This window comes from Mus caroli, unplaced genomic scaffold (genome assembly GCF_978045245.1).
Source record: "Mus caroli unplaced genomic scaffold, Mus_caroli_1 scaffold_9, whole genome shotgun sequence".
Lineage (NCBI taxonomy): Eukaryota > Metazoa > Chordata > Mammalia > Rodentia > Muridae > Mus > Mus caroli.
In genome coordinates, this window is record NW_028227264.1 from 110,951,763 (window position 1) to 110,965,209 (window position 13,447).

The following is a 13,447-nucleotide window of genomic DNA, read 5'->3' on the forward strand; positions in this document are numbered from 1 at the left end:
ATGTCCTCTCTACCTCCTGCCATAATGGTAATGGACTGAGCTCTGAAACTGTAAGCCAGCCCCAATTAAATGTTGTCCTTTAGAAGAGTTGCTTCAGTCACGGCGTCTCTTCACAGTGATAGAACCCTGACTAAGACACTGGGCATTTATCATGGGCTCAGGACCAGGTTAAGTCCTTTTCAATGTGTTAACTCATTCAACCTTCAGAATCTCCTGACCTTGGGCTGGAGAGATGGCACGGTGGTTAAAAGCACTTGCAGTTCTTATAAAGGAGCAGAACACAGTTCCCAGCACCTACCTTCAGTGGCTCAAAACAGCCTGTACCTCCATGTCCTGGAGCTCCTGGCCTCTGAGGGCACTCACACTCAGATATGTACTCTCTCTCTCTCTCTCTCTTTCTCTCTCTCACACACACACACATACACACACACACATACACAGAGAGAGAGAGAGAGAGAGAGAGAGAGAGAGAGAGAGAGAGAGAGAGAGAACATCTCTCTTTTCACATACATTTTTAAAATAAAATCTTAAAAACAAAAGAGTTACCCCACCTTGACGCTCATGATGCCCACCTTATGAGAAGGAGACTGGGGGCATGGGTAATCTTTCCAAAGCCTCATTGTGCCAAGCAATCTGCAGTCTGACATATGTCCTGCCCCCAAGCCTACTACTAATACAGCCAGGGATGTAATAGATAGCACGTTAGGGCTCCATAATTTAGAGGTGTCATTGCTTAATCACAATTAGTTCCAAATTAACTTACTATGCAATTTAATCAATATTTCAACAGGTCATTTTCATCCCAATCAAGACCTCAGTATTTTGTCAGCTTAACAAGGAAGTAGTGATTGTATATCAGGGCCAGTGAGATGGCTCTGTGGACAAAGGTCCTTGCCACAATGGTTGATGGCCTAAGTCCAATCCCCAGAACCTATGTGGTGGAAGGCAAGCCCTCTGACCTCCACATGTGTACCGTGGTACATGAGTATACACGTAAATAAGCGAGCCAGCAGAGGCAGAACTCTAGTGTTGTGGTTCACAGAAGAATTTCACAAGGCTGTTGTTCCTCACACAGGGAGACACACAAACTCTGTGGGTGTATCTGAGTGTGACTGAGAGTGTGTCTGTCGCCTCTGTGGGTTCCACCTGCTGCGGTGAGTTTGGGTTCTTAGCTTTTCAGTAAGGAGATCTTGAGGGACCTGGAATTTGGTTTCCAAAGAACTCTAATTTCCCTACAGAGACCCAGGCAGGATCTCTCCATCAGCTTTCTAATGTTAATAAATAATGATAGTTTTCAAAAGAAGTCATTTGGATCATTGTCCTTAGAGATTAATTGGATAATTAACTTAGGAGAGAGCTTATGAAATATATAGCGCATTATAATTCCTGAGGATTTATGTCCAGCTGCTCACACTAGGCCTGGAGGGCAGAAACTCACTGCCTCTCCACCTGCTCTCTCTTCCTTACATACAGAGAGTAGCTCAGGAGTTAGCGCATGTGCTGCTCTTGCAGAGAGGGTCTGAGTTCAGTTCTCAACATTGATGCTGGGTGGCTCACCAATCACCTGCCACTCCAGTTCCACATAGATCCGAGGCCTCTGGCCTTCACAGACACCAGGATTCATGTGCATATAACTCATACACAGACACACCCAAACACAGAATGTAAAAGGCTTTAAAGTCTTTGAAAAAAATATTAGTAGATATCCCAAGGATTATTTGAACTCAATCATAGACATAAATATGACATGCAATACTATATAATGCTATAAAACTTCTCAGAGAAACCATGGCAAAATCCATGTAAAACAACTGATACATTAGACTTAAGATTGACTTAAACACTGCAGAATCAAAGGTAAGTAACAGACTTAGACAAAATATATACAAAGAAGATGTTTCATAAAAGACTTCTACCAAAAATATACAAGGAATATGAAGCTCAACAAGAAACAGTGGAGCCAATTAAAAACTCAGGCCTTATGCTTCTGGGCTCTCTCAGCTAACCCAACCCTCCTCTTTACCAGTTCTTCAACATCTTCAACTTCTTGAAGCTTTTTTCTAATCTCTATTGGGCCCCCAGTGGTTCTGAGTAATTAAGTTATTTCCAGCATTTGAAGGGATCTTGGGAGGATATACACCCTGTCAGCCATTTTGAATGTCCTGAGCTGAAAACCTGCTGTTTTTACAGTTTAGACGAGCCCCAACATTGTGGTTTTAACAACCAAAGAAACCTGAAGGAACCCAAAGGGGAAACGACTCAGTTGGTAAAGAGTTTGTCACACAGGCAAGAAGACACAAGTTTAATCCCCAGAGCCCATGTAAAAGCTGGGCATAGCTGGGAGTGCTTGTGACCCCAGCACTGGGGAGGCAGGGACAGCCAGATCCTGGGGCTTGCTGGCCACGCAGCCACAGCTAATCAGTGAGCCCCGGATCCCACTGAGAAGAGATCCTGTCTAAAAAATAAGACAGGTGGCCCCTGAGGAACATCATCTGACTTCACTCTCTGGTCTCCACATACATACCCACATATGTACACCCACACACAGAAACACACCCGTACACACAAGGGCCCAGATAGAAATCTAAAAAGAAAACTGGTGATGTTGGAAGATGTCATTCTGTGGCATATTTCTCGGTTGCAGTTCCAAGATCTTTTAAGCCACTCTCAGCCCCGGACACCTTGATGCTAAATTTAAAGGCTGCACCTTAGTCAAGAGGGCATGGCAAAGGGAGGGGCTGTATGCTTGAGTTTCTTCTGTAGACCAGCTAAAACATACCGGTGCCAACTCTCCTCACTCAACAAGTTAACACAGGCTGCATTTGTGCAACCACTGTCTGCATCAAAACACACCACCCACATCAGGGAATCCTGTCATGGCTCCCTTCAGCTGCCAGCTCCCAGGTCCTCTGAAACGGACACCCTTGTAACATGAAGTCGTTTTTCCAGGTTTTACACACCTGATAGGTGAAATCGCGCTCTTCTGCATCTGGAACTTTCTGTTTGTGAGAGTCATTCCACGTGTTGTGTGCATCTGCTGTTGTCTGCTGTTCATCCCCATTGCTTTGTAAGGAATCGATGGACTGTGGAATGACTACTCAGTGGTTCTGTCAAATTCATCTTCTTTGTAAGTCCTTGTTGCATCTCATTTATTTATTTATTGTGTGTGAGTGCACACCTGCGTGTACTCATGTATCTCAGCACTGGTGGCCGTCAAAGGGCAATTTACCATGAGGGTACTGGGGAATCGAACTCAGGTCCTCAGGTTTCGATGCAGGGTGCCTTTACTCACTAAGCTACCTCGATAGGCTCCCTCCATCTTTCATTATGTAAGCATCTGATCTTGACATTCTGAAGAGATTAACTGTTGAAAATTAAGTCCAGTGCTGCCAGGCAGTGGTGGCACACATCTTTAAATCTAGCCCTAAGGAGCCAGAGGCAGGTGAATCTCTGAGTTTGAGGCCAGTCTAATCTACAGAGGGAGTTTCAGGACGGCCAGGGCTATGCAGAGAAACTCTATTCTTTACTAACATTATTCTTGAAATAGTAAAAGCTTGATGGACTAGCTCTTGACTGCAGATGGTATCTTCACCAGTACAGCATCACTGACTTAAGGCCTAACTATAGATAAATCACTATATGAGTTAAATATCATTACTGTACTCTTTTTGATACATTAGGAATCAATACTGTTTGGACTGAAAAAGAAAAGAAAAATTCAGTAGTATTACAGTGCATTGGCACTAAAAATTCTGTATGAAAAATGCTAATGTTCAAATTACAATTAGTCCCCAACCTGATGCTATGGGGAGTTTGTGGAACTTTTAAGTGGGGTCTAGGTGGGAGTTCTTATGTCATTGGGGTCATCTCCTCAAAAGGCAGAGTGAGAGCAAACTCTAGAGCCTTTGTTCTCTTCTGTTAGCTTCCCAGCTACACAAGGCATTCAGCTTCCTCTGCTTCATATTCTGTATGTGATGGGTCAACATGCCACAGACTCAGGAGTAATGAGGCCTCCTGACCTCAGACAAAACCTCCAACACTATGAGCAAAATGAACATTCCCTGCTTTTAAAGCTGATTATCTCAGGTATTCTGGTACACTAACAGAAAGCTGATGTGATGGCTTTAAATGTTAACTCAGAATCATGTGGGAAGAGAGTCTCCATAGAGTACATTTTTATTATCAGGTAGGTTTGTGGGGCTGTCTGTAGGTGGCTATTTTTATTGTTCACTAATGTAGGAAGAACAGCCCATTGTGGGCAGCACCATTCCCTAGGCTGAAGGTCCCGAATTATGTGGGACAGTGGAAAACTCGATGATCGGGAAGCAGGTAATGTGAGGGTATTCATTTCTCTCTGATCTAGAGTGTGAATATGATGTGACCAGCTGTTGAGTTCCTGCCTCAATTTCCCCAAAACGATGGGCAGTAACCTAGAACTGTAAGCCAAACAACCCCTTTCTTCCATTATATTGCTCCTTGTCAGGGTATTTTTTTTTTTAATCACAGAAACAGAAAGAAAACCAAGACAAGCTGGCAAAGATATTTTTAAATGTCCAACTTACTGAAACATACTTTACAAATAATTTACATAATAACGAAGCACAACTCCTTTGTTATATAGTGCTCTAAGTTTAAACAAGTACATCCCGTTTTATAACCACCATAATCAAGAAACAAACAAACAAAAAAATCATGACTCCCCAAACTTCCTTCATGGCCTTTCTCTCTGTCCTGCCAGCTGCTGCTTTCCTGTGAGTGAACCCAGCATGCTTTGCTGGAAATAGAGGGGTAGCACCGCCTGTGTTCTTGCGTTTGCGCCCTGCGGGGGGGGGGGGGGGGGGCTGCTCCTGCCACGTGACTTCTTCAGTACCTTCTCCTTTGCAGGCACTCCCACAAACCTAACACCTGTTTAATCCCTCTCTTCCTTAATTCTGTGTGGAGGGAAACCTTTGGAGAATTTTTAGCTAAGGAATTACATAATTTGATTTGCATTTCCTGAGAAGCACCTAGCGATGTAGGGGAGGATCCTTATGAGACACACTCATTGCAGTTAGGGGGGAAAATGTGTCTACAGCTTGCTTGGAGGTGGTTCACCAATATATGTGTTTGTGTTTGCCTGTACATATGTAAATAAAATGGGTTAATGCTAAGGCAACATCTCAGTTCACTGTACCTTTGCAGCTTTCTGTGGGTGTCTTAGTTACTTTTCTATTGCTATAAGAAGATATCCAGGCAAAAGCAAGTTGGGGAAGAAAGGACTTATTTCCCAGGGGACTGCAGTCTGCTCTTCCACCACACGTCATTTGGACCTTTTTTTTTTTTTTTTTTTTTTTTTGGTCAGGGTTCCAGGAGCACCCTCTGTGCACTCGGTAGATCTAGATGCATATGTTGTACATTCAGAAAATAAGTCTGAGCTAAAATTGTAAAACTTGGAACCCATGATGTCTAAACTACGGAGCAAAACAAGACCTCCTAGGACTAGGTATGGTCAGATAGGAGGTGGTCTGTTCTTGGGTAACTGGAGCGTGAACAGCCCGGAAAGAAGTGGAGTGCATTGATTCCTCCTGGTCTGTTCCCATGCTTCCCGACAAAGCATACTGACTCTCCATACAGATCCTCATAAGCGAGGATCCTCCCCTACATCTCACCAGTAAAGGAAAAGCTGGCCATCTAGGTTTGGAACAGTCTAGTTCCTGGGACAGTTTTTGTGATAAATTGGCCACATCCACAGCTTGGTTCCAGTAGCTCCCTTGAGGGTCATCCAGTAGGATGGCAAAATGTGTTAGAGAGTAGTCTGCCCAGGAGGAGCCAGGCACAAGGCTGTGAAATTTCCCAAGGAAACAGACACTGCCCCTCCCCTCGCTCTCTTTTCTCTGTAGCCTGCCCCGCAAAGCTGCTTACATTTCCACAGATGGAGGGAAAAAAAACTTTCCAGGAAGGTAGAACTAATAGAGAATTCTCTTTCGTAGCCTCATCCCTTTGTACCGTCCCCATCCTGCTGATTTGCCACTCCGACACGCCGTTTGCATTTCTTAAATCAAGGCCCTTATTACTATTTCAAGAGCTTTCTCTCTGTGTGTGACAGGGTCTGTGCTTTAAAGTTTTATTTTGTTTCTGGGTCAGCCATATTCAAATAATTCAAAGCCCAAAATGGCACGGTAGACAGAGAGAAATCTCCTTCCAACCTCCTCCAAAAGGAAGCTCAGAGCCGGGCGGTGGTGGCGCACGCCTTTAATCCCAGCACTTGGGAGGCAGAGGCAGGCGGATTTCTGAGTTCGAGGCCAGCCTGGTCTACAGAGTGAGTTCCAGGACAGCCAGGGCTACACAGAGAAACCCTGTCTCGAAAAACCAAAAAAAAAAAAAAAAAAAAAAAAAAAAAAAAGGAAGCTCAGTCCCTAAGTCACGGGCTTACACTGCTATGGTCACTTGGTCACACTTGACCAGGAAACACAGCTGCTAGCTAGGTATTGAAAGGCCCAGCCAGATGAAGTTCCTAAATGAGAATGGCTTGGGTACCACGCTACTACTGTCTATCTCCTTCTGCAGGGCCCGTGGCCTTCCTCCCTGGGACAAGGCCACCGTGTTGACTACTGGGAAGAGAGAAAACATTTCTGAGAAATAAGGTTCTAGCAGAGACTTGAAGAGAATTCTGAGGAAGAATGTCTGAGGTGCAGGACCAGCAATGGTCAACCCCGCCCCGACAGTGACAGGAGTCAGAGAACTGGGAAGTCGAAGGCGAGGGGTGCCAGAAAGAATCAGAAATGTGTCCGCGCCGCCATGGCCAAGTGCTTGAATCTGATTCTCAGGAAGGTGACCGATCACTGTAGGGTCGAGGCAGAAGAATAGTGTGACCATTTATGTCTTACACAAATCATTCCATCACAGTTACCCACAGCTCTTCACCCTAATGTCTCCCAGATCCAACCCCACCTCCCCAGCCTCTCCCAACTTTCTTTTGTAATAACTCACTGAGTTACATTTATGCTGACCAAATATACTCATCTACTTGTGCATGGGTTAGCTTACCAGTCGCCTGTAAAGAAAGGCGACTCTCTCCCTCTTCAACTGTCAATATGTTTTCAGTAAGGGGTGGGACTTGTAGGCCCCGCCTCCTCCATGACAGGATACTGGCTGGCTTGATCTTTATACGGGTCTTCCCTGGGTCCTCAGCAAGATTTATAGTATCAGGCATATTGTTCCTCTTGCCTAGTGGATCTTAAACCCAATAGAAAGAGTTTGGTTACCTCTGAGGCAGTTATGGTCCAACATGGGCACACGTTACTACAGTGGTCATCACTGTAGGTCACAGGGTCACAGGTGAGGAGCACTGATGATGACTTTGTCACAGAGCATCTTCCAGCATTATGAAAGCTAGCCTGGGGGGGGGAAAGCTTCCTGTTTGGTGACAACTGGATCTCTCCAAGTCCTGTGACCAAAATATGTGGTGTTTCAGCAATAGGGCCTTATCATAAAGCTCTGCTAGACAAGCAAGAGCAACGACAATATCCTGTGTTGGTTCGGGGGGGGCGGGGTCTCTGTGATATCCCTGACCAACAAATCATAAGGAGGTATCTCACACCTGGCACTGGGCTTTAAGTTGGCAATCAATGGCTTCTTGATAATGGAGGAGCATTATCACCTGTGTAGGGTAATGCCAATTAAGTCCCCTCTCTCTTTTGCTCTTATGTGATTATATATTATAAACATTATATATATACACACACATACAAACATGTATTAGTAGACTTCTATATGGCTTTAGTCCTCAGTGTAAGCTATCCCCGTCTCTGCTATCCTCTGCTCTACCCTGCCATGTCTTCTCGCCTATTCTTCCTTTTCCCCTGTTCCTATCACCCATGTTCTACGGCCCCTCCTCCCTTAAGGTCTTCCTCCCTCCTCTCCACCAATGTGACCAGGATTGCACAGGTCCTCCTAGTAAAACTTACACTTGTGAGGGAATGGAAGCCACGGTCATTGGAAGTGAAGGCATGGATGAAATCTAAAAGCCAGGAGTCATGAAGATAGAGTTAGAAAGCATGTACCTAAAATTTTTAGGAATGTAATAAGGTCTCATATAATCACTTCGCACATTCATGGCTCCTCTGAGAGGACGTGGGATTGTGACCCCGTGGCTAACTCCTGCCGCTCACACCTAGCATGACCGCACATCTGCTTAATGGTCCAAGATTTTCCATGTGCCCTCTTATTCCATAAGAGTCTAGCACACATGCTGAATTCAGCCTTACTGCTGCTTTCTGTCCAGCCGAAGTACTTCTCCTGCTCCATATGTAATGTTATCTGAAACAAAAACAAGAACGTTCTCCCCTCCTTCCAGCTGTCAGTATTCAACTCAAAAAGATGATCAAGAAGGACATAAGCACCAAGCCACTTAGTGTGGCAGGATATTTGATTGCTTTGTGAATCCCAAGACTATAAACGGGCAAAAACCTTGTAGCATGACTTAGCCCTAGCACACACCTTTCATCCAAGAACTAAATAAAGTCAACCTTAAGTCAAGAGGCAGAGCAAGCAACCAGCAACAGGGAATGAGCATAAGGAGGGTCAGTAAGTTGAAGGGTATCTAAGACATCATGAAGAACAATAGGCTTTTTCCTTCTGGGACATTGGTGGAGTAGGAAGGTCAACTGGGTGGTTTCTCTGCCTCTCTGAGGTAGGTTTTCACCCCAGCTCTGGAGTCTTCATGGTATGATTGGGATTTTTGTTTTTATAAAACAACAACTTAAGCCGGGCGTGGTGGTGCACACCTTTAATCCCAGCACTCGGGAGGCAGAGGCAGGCAGATTTCTGAGTTCGAGGCCAGCCTGGTCTACAAAGTGAATTCTAGGACAGCCAGGGCTATACAGAGAAACCCTGTCTCAAAAAACCAAAAAAAACCAACCCCCCTCCCCCCCCCCCAAAAAAAACGAAAAAAACAAAAAACAACTTAGTGTGCATTCTCCCTGAGTTTCATTTATGGATCACATAACCACTGTAGGCTTCTGATACTTCTGCACTTCTTCATGGTGAGGTCTGGTAATCGGAGATTCAGTAGTTCATGCTGCATTTTCCTTCCGTTTTCTTCTTCACTCCCATCTTAACCTCACATGATGTCGCTTGAAGTCGCAGAGGTTGGGTGTGTTCTCCATCTTCACCTGTATTGATTACATGCTTCGCTGGTTTGTCTGGTAACCGCGCACTTCCTCAGCCCAGCACCTTGTTTCTGCATCCTTAACTCTGAGGTGTTGAGCATTGCTCAGACATCTCTCTAGCTCTGTTGAGGCACACTGGATGGAACAAGGGACTTGCCACGTTTCCTAGTCTAAATCTTTCTCGGATACAGTCATAGATATAATAGACTGGTGTGGCTGGTGGTCCAGTTCTGACCTTGCTAACCTGGGAAAAGGACTGAGTTTTGACCTTGCTCCCTGAGACCTGGCCTTTAACATACATACTTCGAAAGGGCCTTTGTTCCGCTTGGGTTGAGAGGCCACTCAGATCAGCTCTCTCTCCTCCAACACAGTGTCTAGTGCTATAGCTTAGGTCTTAAACATTTTCCATGACCTGCGTATCAGAGGCATTTTTGAGAGGTGGGGAAATCGTTAACCAGGAGGCATACACAGGAGATCCTCTAGCAAGTGACCTGACCATGACCTCTTTCCTGCCTTTTCTTCCCAGGAATGTGGTAAGCAGTTCCACTCCTATGTATACTTCTGCCATGATTGGCTGCCTCATTATAGATCTACATCCAGTCCTAGACTACAATCTCCAAGGCTGAGCGTCAAGCCAGTTTTCTCTTCATACACGTAGGATGTTGTCAGATGTTTTGTTATAGGATGGAAAGCTAACTTAGAGCATGACCTTCTGGCTAAGGGCATCCATCAGCCTTGCTGAACTCCTTGACTCGAGGGTCTATCTGTTCCAACCCCTTATTACACTGCTGCCAGAACCTTTACCCCGAAACACCTCAGCTACAAGGGCATCCTTCAAAAACCTGCCGCTGGGTGTGACAGGAACTTGACAGATTCAACACAGAGAAGCTGTCACTAAGTTCTGAAGTGTCTCCTAAAAGTGGGACCTAGCCTTTAGTTGGCAGCATGTTGGAGGTCAAGAGGTACCTCAGGAAGTGTGAGGGGACCTAGAGTTGTGCTCAGGGAGCACTCTCTTTATAATCCACTCCCTTGAAGGACCAATCTCTGGGGAATTATGGTAAAATTTAGCCACTACCTGTATATCAAGCACACATCAGTTTTGCAAGTCCTTCTCAAAAATGTTCAAGAGGACCAGCAGTTGCCTAGCATAATGGTTGATCTTGGTTGTCGACTTTACATCTGGAATCTCTTAAAACCCAAGCAACTGGGCAAAAGCCTGAAAAGGGATTCTCTTGATTAAAGCCTTTGAGGTGAGAAGACCAACCCTAAATCTGGGCCACGCCTCCTGGTAGCAGCCCACATGAAAGAAGGTGGAAGAAGGAAGCCTTTGCTCTTTGCCTGCTTGCCTTCTGGCAAGGTCATCTGCCCTGCTGCTGTGGCATTCTGTCCTAGTGAGCTCCATAGTGACAGAAGTGATGTCACATTTATCTCTAACCCCCACAATGTAGCAGTGTTTGTTAAATGAGTGAGTTAGAGAATAGATGAATTAAAATGTGGATGTGGGCATTCTCCACTATGCCACGCTACTGCACCATGCTATTGGGAGCTGTGGATGCAGGGCAGAAAAGAACATTGGTGGAGGGGTCCGAGTGGAGAATTCAGAGACGGCCTTGAGCCTGGCATGCCTGGATCACTTAACAAAGTGACTCCCAGAAGAGCCAAAGCAGGGATGCTGAGCCCTGTGGAGCAAGACTCTGGGGGACCCCTGGAGGATGGAATCTGAGAGGAGAGACACTGAGATGTGGCTCTTGTTCCTGGGCACTGCTTTCATGGACTCCCAGCCTTCAATCCCTGGACCATGGCTGCAAGTGACTTGATCTCCTTTCTCAGAACTTCTGAAAACCTGTGAGCTGTAGAACGGACCACACTGCTGGACATCAGAGGGGAAGAATGCATGTGTGGGAAATAAAGTCACCATTTCTCCAGAGGGAGCCCATACTGCTAAAGCCACACGATGCCATCTCTGGACACCCATCTCGAACACACTGGTAGATGAGTGGCCTTCGGCTTAGATCTCTATCAGCCACTATCATGGACACCGTTTTCCATGCTATTGTGAGATGCTAGATGGCCACTGTGTACAGAGAGAGCTCCCTTATATGCTTGGCTGGTGGACTCATTAGCAATCTGCTTCTCCTACTTTCCAGCCCCGGGAATAGGGGTGAGTTTCTCTTCTCTCCTGCTGTTACATCATCTTCCTTTTTCACTGAAATTTGCCATGTGCTTGCCAGAGTTGGTTATGAAACCCATCTGAATTCTCTCCTGTGGCTGGAATTCCAAGAATGTTCTTACATATTGCTCAAGCCCTGTGCTCCCAGAATGTAACATAAATTCTGTGTTACAGACTTAGAGGCAAACAGTAAATGACCCCTCAGAGACGGGTTTGTTTTCAAAAAGTGTCTCAGGTATTTCAGAGTCCCCTGCCTTAAAGACACATCTTGATATCTGATACCCTGAATTCACATAATCATTGATCCAGTGTTCAGAAAGGAATTAGAACTGATTTTTCATGTATGTGTGAGGCTAGGAATCAAACTCAAGTATTAGTAAGGTTCTTTAAAAGAACAGAACTGATAGAGCACACACATATGGGTTTATTAGCTTGGCTTATAGGCTATGGACTGGATAATCAACAATGCCTGTCTTCCAACAGGAAGGGTAAGAATCCTATTGTTGTTAAGTCACAAAACTGGTGTCTAAGAAGTTCCAATCTAGTTCTGGAGTTCAGAGGATTGCTAGAGAGCGGTTGGTTTTCATTCTATACTGAGACCCAAAGAAGGAAATGATAGGGATTTCTTGCAAAACGAAAAGGGAGGAGATATATATATATCTGCCTACAATTTAAGCAGAGGAATGACAATCTGATTTGCATTTATAAAGATAATGTGGAAATTCTAGACTTGGAGTGTCTGGGTCTCTTTGAAAGACAAACCAGGGTGGAACCAAGATAATTTTTAGGGTTTGGTCTCAAGAAACTTGGTGGATGGAGCAACATCTGAGAAACGTTCTTCCCTTGGTAGCCCTGGTAATATACAGTGTAGAGTTTGGGGGTGGCTAGAAACGAAGCTGGAGAAGAAAAAAAATGCTTAAATCACACGACATTTTGGATTTTATCCTCTAAGTCTATAATTAAAGGCTCAGATGTAGATACTTGTATTTTTTACAGAAAAGGAACTGGGGCAATGCAAGCAAGGGTCTGCTCTCCTTGTTGCCTCCTTTCCTCCTATTTTGGATGCATTCATTTTTATTTAACCTTGAAGGCCTACGCTCTTCCTTTGGGTTGCTAAGATCCACAGAAAACTCCACCCCTGTAAACGTCAGTCAAGCCTGACTGTACCTGTAGCACAAGCCTCTTCCTCTTCTTCCTCTTCTTCCTCTTCTTCCTCTTCTTCCTCTTCTTCCTCTTCTTCCTCTTCTTCCTCTTCTTCCTCTTCTTCCTCTTCTTCCTCTTCTTCCTCTTCTTCCTCTTCTTCCTCTTCTTCCTCTTCTTCTTTTTCTTCTTCTTCTTCTTCTTCTTCTTCTTCTTCTTCTTCTTCTTCTTCTTCTTCTTCTTCTTCTTCTTCTTCTTCTTCTTCTTCTTCTTCTTCTTCTTCCTCTTCCCCTTCCCCTTCCCCTTCCCCTTCCCCTTCCCCTTCCCCTTCCCCTTCCCCTTCCCCTTCCCCTTCCCCTTCCCCTTCCCCTTCCCCTTCCCCTTCCCCTTCCCCTTCCCCTTCCCCTTCCCCTTCCCCTTCCCCTTCCCCTTCTTTTTTTTTTGGTTTTTCAAGAGAGGGTTTCTCTGTGTAGTCCTAGCTGTCCTGGAACTCACTTTGTAGACCAGGCTGGCCTCGAACTCAGAAATCTGCCTGCCTCTGCCTCCGGAGTGCTGGGATTAAAGGCGTGTGCCACCACACCCGGCACAAACCTCTTCTGATTTCACACAGCTGTGGGGATATGGACCAGTGCTTAATAGGTCTCTAACTACCTCCTTCTTAGATTTATCTTCCCCACTACATTAAACTTCAGAACAAATGATCAAATCCTTAAAAGGTACATAATAGAAACTCTAGACTACTTATGGACCCACTGTGTCAGCAAGGATCTTGTAGACCAGCTTCTCGGTGGACCCAATCTAGACTTTAAGAGTCCGTGGGGGTTATTTTGATAATAGAACCCACACAGTATTTTCCTTAATTGAATACCCTTAAATATATAGCATATTATAAATGTATACTATATATAGCATATTGCCTTATATTAAATGTATGCAAACTGCCTTAGACTCTATCAGTGCAAGTTAGGAACACCCGTGGTTATAGATG